A 17,228-nucleotide genomic window follows, 5' to 3' on the forward strand; every position below is an offset into this window, starting at 1 on the left:
ACAATCAAGAAAAAGAGTATTATTAGCTGTAATAAGGCCAGAGGTAACTAGGATTAGTGGAGTATTACTTAAAGAGTTTTGTTTAAGTATGAGTCTAACTTGGATTTGACATTGGTCAGTTAATCCTTGTTGAAAATAAAATCATATAGCCTAAGTGATTGAGGGGGTGTCTGTTGTAACAAAAAACATTATTTGGAAAGTAAGTGGTTTAGCCTCTTACTTTTTAATTGATCAAACACATTTATAAAGAGTTGAATAAGGAGTTGAAAACATTTTATTTAACCACCAGTGGTTAATGGTACAAAAAGTTTTCTGTCTATAAAACTGATCAAATCTGGCTACAAAAGGAGGCCTGGAGTCCTTGCCCTCTGCTGCTCTGGAGGCAGCAGAGGATGGATGGAGGAGGGAGAGGACACGTTTGCCCAACCGTTGTGCAGCCAGACAGACTGGAAAGCTGTTCAGGGGATCTTGTGGACCTGGCACTTACTTTCTTTAGGCAGATAGTAATTTAGTTATCTGTTAAAATCAAGTATTTCTGTTTCTGTCTCTGCAGTTGTATCTCTGGAAATATATAACTTTTGGAACTCTCTAAGTTTCCATCTCAGGTAGTTGGAAGACTTACCTCTTGTTGTAAGTCTAAAAGTATCTGTGCTTGATAAATGTTACTAGTAATTATTAAAAAAATCTCAGTCTCAACGTGATGGTCAGCCCCTGCTCCACTGCTCAGCTTTACACCACCATAATGCAGGACAGAGTTTGCCCTCAGGAGTGTGTCAGCAGAGCTGTGGTCACCAGCCACGTGCTCGTAGGGACACTTGGTTTCTCTTTGGAATTCAGCTTCTGGGAGCTGGCGCCAGCACGGATTGATGATTAGCACCATGCTGAGTTCCCCAGGCTCGTCAGCCTCCGTACTCATCAGGGGACAGAGTCCACCTGGCACCTTCTGAAACACTTCTGACCTTGCTCCACCTTTGTAGTTAGCTTCCAAGTTTCTGCCTTTGTAGTTTCACTTTTGACATGCCCCTGGTCAAAAAGCTTTGCAGTCCTGCAAACAAGTGAATTTAGTAGTTGATTTATTCAATCCAAGTGTGTCCTCAAGAAGTTAGTTATCCAACTAAAACCTTATTCCTAGTGTTCCACTTGTTTTCTTGTTAACTGGCATCACTAGTTTAAGGCCACAAGTAAAAAGTGAAGGCAGTCAGTCTTCCTGACTTATATCTGGGCCCAGCAAGATCATGGCACAGATCCTCCTGGGACTTACATGAACGCATATGGAAAAGAAGGAGGTGGTTGTGACAGGCAAAATGGCTTCAACATGGACAAACTGTGCCTGACAAATTTGATAGCATTCTATGACCCAGGTTACAGCGTTGGTGGATAAAGGAAGAGCAACCAATATCACCTGCCTGGACTTGTGCAAAGTTTGACATTGTCTGACATGGTATATTTGTCTAAACTGGAGAGACATGGATTTGACAGATGGACTGCTCAGCAGATAAGAAATTGGCTGGATGGTTGCACTCAAAGAGTTGCAGTGAATGACATGATGTCCAAGTGGAGACCAGTGGTATTCCTCGGGGATCAGTACTGAAACCAGCACTTTTTAACATTTTTGTTGGTGACATGGATAGTGGGATTGAGTGCACCCTCAGCAAGCTTCCCAGTGACACCAAGCTGTGGGGTGCAGACACGGTGGAGGGAAGCAATGCCACCCTGAGGAACCTGGACAGGCTTGAGAGGTGGGCCTGTGCAAACCTCATGAAGTTCAGCAAGGCCAAGTGCAGGGTCCTGCCCCTGGGTTGGGGAAATCCCAAACACAAGTACAGGCTGCATGGAGAATGAATTGAGAGCAGCCCCAAGGAGGAGAACTTGGGGGCTGTTGGTTTACAAGAAAGTCAACATGACCCAGCAGTGCAAACTCGCAGCCCAGAAAACCAACCCTGTTCTGGGCTGTATCAGAGAAGCCTGGCCAGCAGCTTGACAGCAACATAAGATGGCTGTGGCACTGTTGGAGTGGTCCAGAGGAGGGCCATGAAGATGATGAGAGGGATAAAGCACCTCTCCTATGAAGACAGGCTGAGAGGGTTAGGGGTGTTCTGCCCGGAAAAGAGAAGGCTTCAGGATGATCTAACTGCCTTTCCAGTACCTGAAGGGAACTAACAGGAAAGATAGGGCAAGACTATTTACAAAAGCATGTAGTGACAGGACAAGGAGGGATGGGTTCAAATTGAAAGAGAGTAGCTTAGATTAGCTATTAGGAAAAAATCTGTACTGTGAAGGTGGTGAGGCACTGGAACAGGTTGTGCAGGGAAGCTGTGAGAGAATGCCCCATCCCTGGACATGTTCAAGGTGAGGTTGGATGTGATTTTGAGCAGCCTAGTCTAGTGGAAGGTATCCAGGGGTGCTGGAATGAGATTATCTTTGAGGTCCCTTCCAACCCAAACCTTTCTCTGATTCTGTGATTTACCTAATTTGCAGTGAATGGCTTTGGTATTACTTGACAATCAAGTTATCTTTATGTTGCAGATGTCATTCTGTCTTTGTTTTTTAAAAGCCTTCTCAATCCTACAATAATCCAGGAAGCTGTAGAAAAACTTTGCCCCTAAAATATCCTAATTCTGTGCTGGACCTTCAAGCAGACCCATAAGAACCACTCTTCCAGATTAGGTACATGGAAACTGCTGAACAGCATGATTTTAAGTAAAAATCCATGAGATGTTTAGCACTTGAACTGAATTGTTCCAGAACTTACTTTTTTATATCAATGTACGTTCATGCTAATTGCTGAACAGACCTGACTAGCATATTTCTAGTTAAACTGGATTAGGTCTGCATGTTGACTTGGATTGAAGGATGCTCTCATAAACCTGACACTAATCTTGCTGTATCTAGAGGAATTATTAATGTGATAGCTCTGTGTCTTAGAGAAGGAATGCAGAAAGCTTAATGTTCTCTCCATACTTACTGACTGTGTTTTAAATATGTAAAAATTTGAGGAGTGAACTCCTCACATCTTTTTCCCCAGGCCTCTTGTTTATCTTCTAGATAGTTTAAGAGATAGTATCTCTTTCTGACGTCTGAGAGTTGTATATAAAGAAGATCTAGCTCTTATATTCCTATGGGCATCACTGTTTAGAATTTATGAAGGACCAGTTTCTTAAGCAATGTTTGCCCTGCAGGAAAATTGTTACTGGCCAAATGTATTCAGCCACAGGGAGAAAGCAGAGGTCAGAAAATATAAACTAAATTGATCTGGTAAAAAGGGTGCAACTGAAATACAAGGGGAAGTTTACCATTCTGAATCAGGACAAGTTAGTAATCTTTTGCTGGTGGTTAAACTAGGCCTGCAAAGCAAATAAAAGCTTCTTCTTTCCTGAAGATACAGGGCAATTGGAATGGTTAATAGTAGAAGGGAATGATTTCCTTCAGCTTGTATTACTTAGTTAGTTTCCCTTTAATAGATCTGATTATGCTCATTGCAACTGGAAGTCCAAAATATGCAGCATCTCTCTTAAATATATCAGCAGAACATTCATTTGGCCTTCCTTAGTGTGTTGTCAAAGTGTGTATTGAACTTACATGCCATCTTCATTTAATCAGTTTGGGACAAATTGGTATAAACTTAATGTTGGGCCTGTTGAATTGTAGGGCAATAAAAGCAGTAATTTGACCTCTTCTATTTCCAGTCTTGTGTGATTAAGTAGTTTAAAAGCTGTGAACTTTTTTTCTGTGCAGCTTTGACATGCATCATCAGCAACTGGAACTTTTCCCTCATGAACTAACACCTCATGTAAACTGCAGTTGTGGTTATGATGTGTGCACATCTCCCATATGGGTATATGTGGGTGACTTTGAGGTTTTCTTTTCCCCCACATATGTCAAATGGCAATGGTTTTGTCTGAAAAGCTTCTGCACAGGCAGAAAGTGTCTTTGTGAGTACTTTTAAGAAGTTTTGAAAGAGTCAGTAACTCTGCAATCACAAAGCTGGCTTTATGGCTCAGATTATGCATGTGCTGTGTGGTCCAGGTGTTGTCACCTTCTGCCTACCCAAGCTGTTGAGATGGAAAACCAAAAGACTTTATTTGCCTTGGCAATCCTGAGTCCTAAGTGGTGGTGTGAGTTTATGTATTAGTAGGTTGGATAAAACTCTGGAGAGGTGACGTCTCTGTTTATTAACAGATGACTTCTTGGTTTGACATTTAACTGGGGGAAGATCTGCAAGCATTTCACAGTCCATTGTGCATTTAATTTGTTGTTCGGTAGCACTGATGAAAATGTTGGGCAATATCTTTGTGGGCTCTTTTTAAAATTATTTGATTGAGGGTTTTTTCTTTGATTTTGGGTTTTGTTTGGGGTTTTTTGAGATTGTCATCTATAGTTTAGCATCAGCGGAACTGTCAAGTCTCACAGCTCTTGAACATCTCACTTGGCTATTGCTCATGGGCCAAACAAATTCTGGGACTAAAGCATACCTTACCTTGAAAATTCTGAGAAAAAGAGTCCATCTTTAAGAATTTGTTCCCATTTGGTTTTGCCTTTTCAGAATTTCATCCTGTTTCTAACAAGAGCCTTTTATTGTTTTGAATTGCATCTGTTCATGCCTTTTAAGTTTTCTTGTGGCTGTATTAAAGACTTTTTGTTGCTGATAATTGTTTTTCCTTAAAGATGATCAAGTAAACTGTCAGTTGTCTGGGTGGCTTATCAAAAGGACTGAATCTTTAAATCTGATTACACATAATGCTTTTTACCTCCCCCCAGATGCTAATTGCTTTTGTAGCTCTACTTTGCATGTTCTATAATTTTCAACATCTCTTTTTGAGCATCAGCCATGGAACTGGGCAGAGCATTTCAGTGTCACTCTTGCCCCATGCTACCCCAGTCATTTTTTCCATTCACTCTCATATCTTTGAACCCAGGAGCCGCCTTAGCCCTTCTAATAACAGCAGAAGCTCTGAATGTGATGCTTAGCTGTGAGGCTGTGTTGACCTCATCCCTTTTGCTTTCCTTGCTTCGGAGATGACAGTTCTGTGATCTGCAAACCTTACCTGCATCCCTTGTTACTAGATATATATCTGCATTCAGGTGTCTTAAGATTGTTTTGGTTGGAATGAGCACAGCTTGACAAGTAATTGTGTTAACTCTGTGATTTGCCTTCTGTTTTTATTTCTCATGTTACTAAACCATGTAATCTCTTAATTTTCCCATAAAGAACTTGCTTATTTCCAGGTAGCTAATAAAACACTTAGGTAATGTAAAGCATAATTCCAGTAATTTTGAACTGCAAAGGAAGCATTACAGTTGCATTGTGATGTTACTCACTAATGACAGCTTTTGACATCTTGAAGTTAACTAATTTTTACATATTTGTCCTATATGTTTTGACATCCTGTTTTTAAAATCCCAATGATTTGATATCTGTTGATTATGTCACATCTTTAAGCCTTCAGTTGCTGAAAAATCCTTCAGTGTGATACAAAATCAATAGATTTCACCATATTTTACTCTTATTAAGATAAAAATGAGGAACTTTCTGCAATGTCTTGAGATGCCAGCTGCAAAATGATTCCTTGCTTAGGATGCCCATAGACCCCCTGAGCGAGCTCTTTTTGTTTGATTTTGCATATTGCCCAGTCCCTTGTTTTATGTGTTCTCTGAGGCATCTGTTCTGTGTCTCTTCCAGCAGGAACAAGTACACATCAAAAGGCATTTCACCCTGGACCCTATTTGCACAGAAGCCTGAGCCCCAAGAAGTCCCTTTGACCAGCAACACTTGTGCTGCTCAGGTGGGCTAAGAACTTTTTTGGACTGAGGGTTTTGGTTTTACCTCCATTTCTTCTTCCAAAGTGCCGTGCTGCTTGCTTGAGAAGGAGGAGTTTCTTGTGTAGGGCGCTGCAGTGCAGTTGGCTTGGTGCACCGAGATGAGAGACATCTGTGTGGGATAGATGTGCTTTAGGGTTTAGGTTGAAATATCACAGCCTCAAATTCAGTGTAATAATCTGGCATGAAAATGCACTTACTTTGTCATTGTCCTGGATGCTGTCTGATTCAATAGTGATTTTTATGCATAGTTTTGTGTCTCCTGGACCTGTAGTGTAAAAGGTTATTAAGCTTGTGGGTGTGAATCATCTCGAAGTTAACTTACTTATCAAAACATAGTATCTCAATTGCTCAGAGTAACACTTTCCACTTCTCTTTTGCAATGTTTTGCTTGTTGCCACTGTTCAAATTTAAATGCCAATTTACTTTTCCCAGTTGTAGCAATTAGTTATTCTCTTTTAATTTTGATCCTGATGCCTGTAAAATGAGTAAATGTAAACAGCATTCTTGAAACTAAACTCTTCATGCTATTTTTTCCTACTGATAATTTCAAAAGGCAGACTGTGTTTTCTGTTGTCTGTGACTTAATTAATGTACTTGAATTATACTTGAACAGGAACTCTGATACCAGAAGAGGGTTTAGCAACCTTGAAAGTTAGGAGCTTATGAATGAGGCTGTGCTGAAGAGTTACTTTATGTTATTACTTTGCTTGTTGGTAAAAGAAGGTGTAAACTCGTGGCCAGAAGTGGCTACATACTTGCTTTCTTTCCCTCCCTCTTAGAGACTTTTCTGTTTTCTCAGGCCTTTCACGTGTAATAACTTGGCGTGGACAGACAGGTCTCTGTCCCAAACTGAGATGCTCCAACACCATGCTAATAATTCAGTGGCATCAGTCAGATGAAACTGGCATCCTTACTGGAATACCACAAGTCTGGGCTGCTTTGTGAGTAGGTTTGGTGCCCAGACTACCATCTCTGATGGCCACTGTATGCAGTGGAGTGCTGTATGTTTCTTGAATGGGGACTTCAGCATGGTGGTTTTGCTGCTGTCTTTAGCAAGCAATTTAATTTCTCTGTGATTTTGTGGTGTGTTTTGTTTTGTTGTGGGGGGGGAGGGGTGTGGGCGGGTGTTGGTTTTGTTGTTGGTTTGGGTTTTTTTTTCCCATTGCTCCACTTTGGGGAATTTTGGGAAATCTGTAGAGAAAAGCACAATTTGGTGGTATTTTTGTCAAGTATAAGTAGGGCAAGTAGATGCTGCAGCATTCCTTCTTGACCAGAAAGGATGGGGACCTGCTAAATCTCTTAAATTATCCTGTGTTGCTTTCCTAAAAGCCCCTATGCAAAAGTAAACCTTGCATCCCCAGATTTCCTGGCTTGAGCAAAGCCTCCTCCAAAGCACTTTCACATCGTGCTCTCTGTATCCATGAGATGGCTTGGCAGGAGGGAGCATTTTTGTTCCAAGTGGGTTAGCAGCAGGCACAGACCATCATTCAATGATATGAAATCTTCAGTGGCAGCTCTGCTGTAAGTAGTTCCTGCCATCACTGGCCAGTACCTGCTTGGTTGTGCTGTTTTGTGGAGCTGTGCTGTGGGCTGGACAGGAGAGCTGATCTAGCACTAGACTGTATTTTATGTAGTTGTTATGTAGCTTTGAAAAAAAGTCTTTGGAAGTTTCCCTTCATCTCTGCTGTATTTCACAGCATGGCTGTGCAAACACATGATAATTTGCAATGTTGGACTGAGAAGCTGGAAAGCAATCCCCACACCCCACCCCGTTAAAAAAAAAAAAAAAAAAGAAGAGGATTCAAGACTTGCTTAAAGTAATTTCATTGCCAAGTTCTTTGTGTTATCAAGCCCTGCCTGTGTCTGTTGCTCTCTTCCCTTCCTGCCAGTCCCATCCTGGGTGGCCCTATTACTCAGGGAAGAAGAGGCTTTTGCAAACTGAGTGAGGGTGTTGAGTTTGTACTTTCAATGGCAACCATGCTCCTGTGTGGCTGTTCTTTCATTTCAAATATGAGGTGGCTTTAAACTAAATACAACCCTTTTACACAGATCTGGCTAGTGCCCTTATTCTCTCTGGGTGCTCTAAATATTGCATCCCTGTGCACTTGGTGAGGAAACTTTTTTGGTGTCAGTTTTCTTTCTCAGCTGATGACCTCCAGCGCACTGCTAGCACTCTCCTGAAGCATTAACCATGCACAGAGTCACTTCCTTTTCCCTCTTACTTCAGTTTAAAAGACTTTGCTCTTGAATCTTGTAAATGGGGTGATAATTTCAAAGCAAACAGCTTCCAGTCCTTTCTTGCCAACTTTTGCCCACAAGGTATGCAAAGTAAACAGAGCAGTTAGGAAATTAGTTATGTGCTTTCCCTCCTAGTGCAAGGCATCCCAGGATGGTTCCTAGCCCTCTAAGTAATGAATAAAGGGAGAGATGGAGAACTGGCATGCCCGAGTTGCATTTTAATGTATGGAACCATTTCACAGATCATTCATATTTTACAAGCTTTAGGAAAACCTTGTAAAATGTTAGGCTTTAAAAAATCTCTACTATTCATATATTGAACATAAAAGTGTTTTATTGCTTGCAGCAGAGAAAGAAAACCGAAATACCTAGGATGGGCTAAAAGAAATACAGAGAATTTTCTTCACATGTAAAAAAATAGCTTTGAAGCAGACTTCACCTAAATACAAGGAAGATTCTTACCTCTGGCAGGCTTTTGGGGGGAGCTTAGAAAGATTTTTCAGTGCCACTATGATATTTATAGGTCTGATTTGGAAACTGTGAGTCTGGATGCTGTAAAGGTGGGTATGCAGCAGTTACAGGGTACAATACCTGTAACAGGATATGCAGATGCCATTTTGGTGTATTTATTAAAAGGAGACAAGTCTAGACAACCATTAAAAATATGACTTTGAAAAAGTTGACAAATAAATGGTTAATGCTTAATATATTTAGCTCCATCCTAGGTATTGAACAGTCTTTACTAATTGACTTATAGGAAAATTTGTTAAATGTGAAAATTAGACATAAGGTTATCAATGGAGAGGCTTAGCTACAAGGTGATGGTGAGGCTGTAAAGGGGAAGAAACATTATGTGATCTCCTCCAAATGAGATAGGGCAGGTCCCAAGAGTACAAGGCCTGCAGGTATTCAAATCAACAGCTGAGTTATAATCTGAGGCCATGAGCACAAACACAACTTCCATTTTATGCTTGTGCATGTGGCAGCACAAGTAGGAAGTTGGAGTTCTCCTGGTCCCAAAAGAAGATCCTTCATTATCAACTTTACTCCCTCGGCATGACTCAAAGAACAGTATGATAATAACCCATAGTGGTACTCCTTCACACATTTCTATCCACTTCATAAAAGCAGCTCTATGCATGAAATGTGCTCTACTCCGTTTTAGAAACAGGATCTCTGTTTAAAAAATTGTATAAAATTGTATTTATTATATACAATATGTATAATATATTTTATAGCTGCTATCAAGGGTTTTTAAAGCAAAGTATGCTCTGTCTTATGGAAACTTTCCCTTGATGTTTCCCAGCTGAAGGTTATGAAATTCTCTGAAGATGGGTTTTATTTCCATAGAAATTCTTTGAGTTCCGTGAATGTTAACTCAAAACACCTGAAAGAATGTAACATATCTGTCTTCTGGAGTATTTCATTTGTACTTGTGCCAAAAGCAGAGCAGCAGACTCAGCTGCAAGGGCCTAGTTTGGCTGAACTTGCAGTCCCTAGAATATATAAGAAGATTTTTTTTAAAATATAGATTTAATGCTAAGCTCTTATATTTACTGGAGAGAGAGGAAATATTACAATTTGAGTAAATTTTTTAAAGTAATTTATATATATGTTAGCCACAAGGAAAGGATAATATGTTCCTGGAATAATTTGTTTTTAAATAGCTGCACTTTAATGCAGCATGAACTCAAACATCCCAAACCACACAATTTTTTTGCTCTTTAGTTCAAATAAACCTTACCTCAGTTCACATATATATTTATTTTCCTGAGTGAAATTATGATTTTCCTCTTTACAAATCAAAAAGAGAAGATGTTGAATTAGCTTCTGCTTAGTGTAGGCCCTTTAAAGCAGACATTGCTTTATAAGATTTGATTCAGCATCTGCTTTTTACCTGTGAATCCTTAATGAAGTTAAAGCTGTCTAGGTAATACAATTACAAATGTGATGCAAATTGTAATGCAAAGCCAGGAGATTGTCAGCCCAGAAACTTTGTGTATGAGCTGCAAATCATCAGAGTAACCTCCTCTTTGGTAGTACCCATTTCCATTTTCTGTCCATCTCCTGGGAAAGAAAAGGCAGCAGTAGCCAATGGGAGAGATTGTAACTTTCTGGCTCTACTTGGTGCAAAGGTTAACAAACCACATAGGAGTCCAGATTTTTTATTTTTTGTCATGGTGTGGCTGTTTGAATGGCTTTCCTCTTGCTCTGTGGGCAGACAGAAGGTATTGTCTTATCTACTTCTCTGTCACAGTTACAATAGCCTTGCTTTTTCTTCAGGCTGAGCCTGTTAAGTCTAGTGGGGATAGTATAGTTTTCATCTTCTCAGTTGGAGAAACCTGGCAACAGACTGCTGAGTGATGGGAAGGTTAACTAATGTGAGTAGTCCTTGCAGTACCTTTATATTATTTGGCTGTTTGAAGAGGAGATAAAAAAACTTGGTGTCGTCTAAGTTAGGTTTTGTCTTTGTGGCGTGAGGCTGCACATGTGAAAGTTTGAGAATGCTGGAATATTTTTCTTGTTTCTAAGTTTAGCTATAAATATCTATGGCCTACTTAATATTAACCTGTGTACTTCAAAATGAATAGCAGATTACAAGAAAATCAGATCGCTTTCTTCAAGTAAGCTGTTGGGAAACTCAAGACATTCAGAGAAAGTGAATTAACTGAAGGTGTGGAGATGGAGTACACCAAACCTCAAGCTACCTGCAGGGCACTCTTGAGAGGGAAGGGGTACTCTGGAGAGAGAAATTGACTTTCTCCTCTGAAGATGGAGGAAGCATCATGCTGACTCATCTTCTCACTTGGGAGTTGTTCTTCAGTGGAGAGGTCTATCATTAGATCTTTTTCAGGAAATGAGGTGTCTGCCATTTAACAAGAGAGGAAAGTGAAAGATGGGTCTGTTACTTACTTGGCCAGGATCAGAACTGCATATCCAGGAGTAAAAATCATGCCTCCAAACAACTTTGTTCAGAGAGCCTCCAGGGTCTCCTTCTCCAGAGTGACCCTCAGGTGGTGGTTTGGATCTATTTTGTATGCAAATTGTATAAATTCAACTAACAAGATCACACAGATGTTATACAGAGTGCATTTTTGTGCAACTAAATTGAATTGGGAATCTGTACTACTGGGTCCACTTAAAATAAAGTATTACCACATCAGTCATAGCAGAGACATGTGAAGGAAATCCTTTGCTAGCATTCCTAGGGAATGCTGCAAATGCTTCACTGTTCCTGGAGTGCAAAATCATTCCTCCCTCCTAAAGAGCATCCAAATGCTTTTAATATTGACCTGGAGATTAAAAAACCCCAACAACAAAGTGTACAGCTAGCATTCTATTACTGTATTGAATAGCTATTAATATGGCTGCTGTGGGAGATGGGGCAGGAAGGGAAGCATGGCTGCCTAGAGCTGCAAACATAACAGCTTCTAAAGTTTCAAAATGCTCCTTCTGCCTCCTCACACGTGCATGCTACCTGCCATCCTATGTTTGTATTTGGTATGTTGATTTGGGGAAAGATTTGATTTGACACTACAGCACAGCTTGAGGAACCAGCTGTACAGAATATTAATATCTGATCTTATTTCATTAATATCAATTTCAGGCCTGCATTCCAGAGAGGGTTAATATTAAGCTGATTTTAATCACAGCAATATTTTCCAGATTCCTAGACAAAATGCACCAGCTGGTTTGCACTGAATTTTACAGTGCAGGAGACAAGGAACAGACTTCTTCACAGAAAGGGAACGTGGCAGTGTAAGTCCTGGGAGAATGGGGAGTTTCAAGCACTGGGCAGTGAGGTCTGGCAAGGGCAACACTGAAAACCAGAGGGACACCTAGTCTTGGCTGTGCTCTCACCTTGGTTTCCAGTGTTGCTGCTCACCTCAGGCTCTTTGCTCTGATCCCACCTCTTTTTGACTTGTGTTTCCCTCTCATGGTGAGTGACAAGCTTTCAGGAAAGCTGTGTTTCTGGGCTGGCTTGTGGCTGTCCACTCCACTCCCTGCATCCCACCTAAAGCAGAAGTGGTTGTACAACCACTTGCTGGAAGTTAGAGGAAACATTGCAATGCCTGATCTCCTGTGAAACCACTAAATGAGGTCATTAGACATTAATTTATTTTTTTTTACAATTCAGATATGCAGCCTTGGAAGAAATGAATGAACCATAGCTTCCTTTTTTCCTCCACCTTTTTCTGCCACATAAAATGGCATAATTAAATAGCAGCTATATTGTTTTACAGTTGCCTCTATGCGTGAAATTAGTGTGCTTCCCAAAAAAGCCCTAAAACTGAAAGACTCTGCAGTGTTTGTTACAGTAAGTTAGGCCTGTGACATTCTATCCTCTGAGAAATATTCCTGCATGGAATCTCGTTATCCAGTTCATCAACATGCATAATTTCTTCCACTACTCCTAGCTTTGAGTCGAGATTGGATTTTGTGAAGATGTCTGCAGAGGAGTTTTATGTATGGAGCTGTATGAACAGAAAAGGTTAAAAATTGTGGTTGCAGCAGCCGTGAAAAGCTATAGCATAAACGTTCACTGCTTTAAAATATGAAAAAAACTGATGTCTTTTAAATATCAAAGGGATTAGTATTAATCCAGCACTTGTGATTTTCTTAAATCATGTTATTTGCATAATAATACTCACCACCTGCTATATCTTCAAAGCGCTTTTCAGACATTAACTAATTGATCTTTGTAACACCCCTGTGATGTAAAGACCTGTTATTATCCCCAGTCTGCAGATGTGGAAACCAAGACCCAGAGTAGCTGAAGGAACTTGTTGGGCACAGGGCTGAGGGAGTGACATCGAGGGTGCCATGTCTCTATTGTCCTGTCTTCTGGCAGTTCCCACTTCCAGGGGCAGCTACAATTTCTTCTTGCCTGCCTTTAGGAACAAAAAAGGAATGGATTGATTTTTTTTGTGTCTTTGGAGGGATATTGTTGGGGGATGTTTGTTTGTTTTGATTTTGAGGGTGTTCTGCTAAATGATTTTGCTTTTGTTTTCACTTGCCCCGTAGTCAAAGACAGATAAGACAAAAAGGCTTTTTATGTCTTCTTATTTTCTGTGTGCACCACAGTGAGCATTGAGAGTTTTGAGCACTTTTTTCCTTTGTTCAGGACTCAGTATGGTCTTCTTAAAACACAAGAAGTTCCATCTCAATATGAGAAAGAAGACTGTAAAGAACTTTACACTGAGGGTGGCAGAGCACTGGAACAGGCTGCCCAGGGAGGCTGTGGAGTCTCCCTCTCAGGAGACAATGAAACCCACCTGGATGTATCTGTGTGTAACCTGCTTCTGGTGGCCCTGCCTTGGCAGGGATTGGACTAGATGATCTCCAGAGGTCCCTTCCAACCCTAACAATTCTGCAATTCTCTGATTCCTGTTAGTAGTTTTATGGTCAAACTTGCCCCTGCTTGAGTAAGAAATTATTAAAATGAGAAGTGACAGGGTGAGTTGCTTATTGTTATAAAATTTATAACAATAAATTTCCATCCAGTGAGCAGCCATTCTGGTGCCTGCCAGAAGAGCAGCTGGTGTCTGTGATCAAGGGCAGTGGAAGGCTGGGGTGGTGCTGCCATCAGGATGGCAGAATGTTCCCAACATCTGCCTCATGGTGCTCCTTCTGTGTCTGGGGTGTTCCAGCCCTCCATGGTGTGGGTGGCATGCAGGTGATGTGTAGGTTCCCCCAGCCTCTCTCACCGCTTTCTTTGGAGCAGAGCTTGGTAAAGTGCCAGGCGGTAAGTGCTGTGTACCTGAGCAAAATGAGGCAGAAATGGAGGACAGACAGGTGTCACACACCTCAGTCAAAGAAGAGATATTAAAAGGTCTTTCATGGGTAATAATCTGACTTCAAAATGGGGTATTTAAAAATATATTACAGTCCCTTTAATCTGGCAGTGTCACTTCAATACTTAGTGCAAGGGCTTAACATTAAAGTGAATGTATTTGTTTTTACAGATGTTTCAATGGCATTATCTCCAAGCAGGAAAGTAAATCTTGTTGATGGAGCACTTGGAGCCCATCAGTGCAGTTTCAGATCAAACCTCAGGGAAAGCATGTGCCATGCCAGCTTCCAGGAGATGATTTTGTGATTTCCCAGGTGTAGTATTTATGCCTTCACAAGGGCTGCAGCAGTGACAAAGGAGCAGATTACTTTAACGAGTTATGGACATGGCTATATGTACTTGCTTTAGTTATTTGGCCAAACGAGGGGCCAGGGTAGGTGAGGAGCTGGAGCACAAATCACTCTGAATCCTGTTGTACTCCAGCTGGGACAGATGGGCTGTAATCTCTCTTTAGGACACAAATTACATGGTTTGCAGACCTTTGCATGCTTGTGGATTGTTTGCTTCTCTTCTCTCCTTGGAACACCATTTCCATACACCTCTGTTAATTCAGGATAGAAAGGTGACAGGCTTCAGGCTTGTCTCATGAGGTGCTCCCTCCATGATTTGTGTCATTTTCAGGTGAAAGGGGTGAAACTGATGAGTTCTTTGTGAAACACTGATCCTAGAGGGAAGGGCAGCTTAGGAGAGGGAGGAGAGTGGGCAAAGGTCAGGTCATGCTTCAAGTGAAGCTTGGAGGCAGCTGAAGCACTCCAGTGATGGTTATTGTCCTAGTCATGGAGAGAATTGGATGAAAGGTGGATCATGTAGCAGGGCTGGAAGCATGGGGCAGGGCACAGAGGGTGAATTCAGCTTGTGGGAGGCATTGTGTCAACCCAGTGTGCTCCTCTGTCAGCCTCGCACTGCCTGGGAGAAGGGTTTGGCTGTGGTGTGCTCCCAGCAGCTGCAGTGGTGCCACATTGCTTCCTTCCCTGACGGAGGGCAGGGCAGGCCTCACTCCAGTGGGAGCCAGCAGCACAAGAGTCTCAAAGGGAAGTTGCCATGGTCACAACTGTATCAGATGTTTTTATTTTTTGTGGCCAAGAGCAGCAGCTTGTGCAGTGACCTCTCATTTGGCTCTTGTGCTTGGGCAGTGTTGCCGGGGCTGGTGACAAAGAAGAGGTTGAGCTTCCCTTGATCTTGCTTGGCAAGTACTTTTTGGCCATGAGATCATGTCAGAATTACAACATGGACAGTGATGCCCTGGCTTCTGAAACATCAAATGGAGGTATGCCCTCTGTCTCCTGAATTTGTTTTGGTTTAGATCTGAAACTGCTGGAAGGTGATGGTTTGTTGTACTACTAATGGTAAATGTACCAAAATGAGCTGTAGAACACTTCTTATTGTAACATACTTCTTGTAATCAGGGCAAAAAAGTTTTAAAACCAAACCTATCATGTTTCTCTCCCTCTCTCCCTTAAAGTAACCACAGGAATAAAAATATTGTTGGCACTCATGCTTATGTTTCAGACTTGGGATTTGGTTTTTTAAGCTTGATGTTTATGAAGGATGCAGGGCTCTCTGCAGCAGTGAATGACATCCTACTTAGGTCCAGCTGAAGTTTCTCCATGGGATCCCATCAGAGGGCCTCAATTCTGGACAGCAGACAACATCAAATGCAATTTATTCTTGGCCCTTGGATCAGCCTTTTTTTTTTGTTTTTTTTTTTTTTTTTTTAATTATTATTCCGAATACCTACTCAGTTTTGGGACTGAGCTGATAGCTTCCTAGGAAACTTGGGCAGCTATCAAATAATGGTTAGTTTTGATCTCTTTTCTTGTGGACTCTTCTGTAATATCAGCCCATGTGAGATGTCTCAGCAAACTCAGTTTATTTAAAAGAACATTTAAAATAATGGAAAATAGATTTAAGGAGGGATTTGAAGAAGCCATATGCAGATGGAGTCCATGCTCTGTCATAAGGCAGAGAATCAGCTGCAGTTAAACCATTCATTGAATCTCCTCCTCTAAAGGAAAAGACTTGGTAGCTGTCATTCCTCTGCTCAACTGTTATTACTGTGAAGTTTTTCCTGATGTTTATCCTGCAACTCCTGGATGCTTTTTAGGTCTCTTGTCTTTAATAGACATGGTGAACAGTTCATTCCCTTCCTCTGTGACTAATTTCTCCCTAGCTGAATACTCAGTAAAAGCTAAATCACTTGCCAATAATTCTTGGGTCCTTGAAACAGCAAAAAAAGCAAGCTTTTAAACTGGTTAGTATTCTCTTAAGAAATAACACTATTTTGGCAACCTATACAGCCTTGAACTTGTTTGTGAGCTGACTATAGACTCTGTAACTGGATAAGTTTTGTTTAGTAAACTTTTTAAAACCTCTCACCTTTTAAAATCCAATTGTTTCCAGACTGGGGTTATAAATGGGGTTCTGTGCCTCTTGTTTAATTTTGCTGTGAACAGAACAGCTAGTGTCTTCATTCAAGGGCCTGCCTTGCTTTGTACCGGCTGATTTACAATACAATGTGTAAATGTAGTAGCAGTGTGGAACAAAGGAGAGCCTGTTTATCCAAACAAATTTGAGGGTGAGGGTGAAGAGGTAAATTGCAGCCTGTTCACTGAACTGCGCTTGAAAGCAGAACCAAACGCAGGGGAAACGTGACAGGCAAATGACTAGGGGGGGAAGGCTTGGCTCAGCGTCCCTGTAATTTTAGGGTAGTGCTGACCCAAGGAGCCCAGGCAAGCTGTTGGGGTGCCCAGGTGCTTGCTGGTCCTTTGGAGGAGCTTCACTGGCAATTAAAGATTTTTGTAGATGGTTTTTGTGCTCTGCTCAGAGCAGTTCTGTAGTCAGTTGTGCAGAATCCAGTGTAACCTCTTGGCCGGTGTTGCTGTGGTTCTCCCGTCTGCTGTGCCTTAGCTGATTGCTTCCACTTGTCCTGAACTGAAGCCAGCAAACACATTTCTTGGATTTAAGTATTCTGGGTATTTTAGCCTTATTGTTAAGCTTGAGTATTTCAGCTATAACAGCTAAGTCTATTAGCAAAGAGATTAAATTGTGAAGAAGTTATATTGCCTTGTCCAGACATGAAAAATAAATTGTTAGAAATAGGCTTCCTTCCAAGCCATGATCACTCCTGCAAAACAAATTGGACAGAAATACTGTGGTGCTTTTCTCTGCCTTGCATGCTCACTCTTTGCACTTCCTGTAAATGAGTTTGCTACCTAATTATGGAACAGGTGAAGGAGGATCACCTATTCCAACTGTATTGATAGTGCTTCCTAAGGTTGCAATAAAGGCATGGTTTGCTCAAAATCTATTTTTTATT

General features: G+C 41.2%; 1 protein-coding gene across 10 annotated transcripts in view; it reads left to right on the forward strand.

The window, feature by feature from the left end:
- The window catches only part of PLXNB2 (plexin B2), a 251,912-nt gene that overhangs the window by 3,949 nt on the left and 230,735 nt on the right, over positions 1-17,228 (forward strand). For 4 of the 10 annotated variants that reach the window (XM_030961143.1, XM_030961139.1, XM_030961142.1 and 1 more), the window contains exon 2: positions 5,681-5,783. The exons of 4 other annotated variants lie outside the window; for them this stretch is intronic. The gene's annotated coding sequence lies outside the window, so the exon portion shown is untranslated. The remainder of the gene's footprint in view (positions 1-5,680; positions 5,784-17,228) is intronic. 2 more of the 10 variants (XM_030961140.1, XM_030961141.1) reach the window with 1 other exon arrangement.

Source organism: Camarhynchus parvulus, chromosome 1A (assembly GCF_901933205.1).
Source record: "Camarhynchus parvulus chromosome 1A, STF_HiC, whole genome shotgun sequence".
Taxonomy (NCBI): Eukaryota; Metazoa; Chordata; class Aves; order Passeriformes; family Thraupidae; genus Camarhynchus; species Camarhynchus parvulus.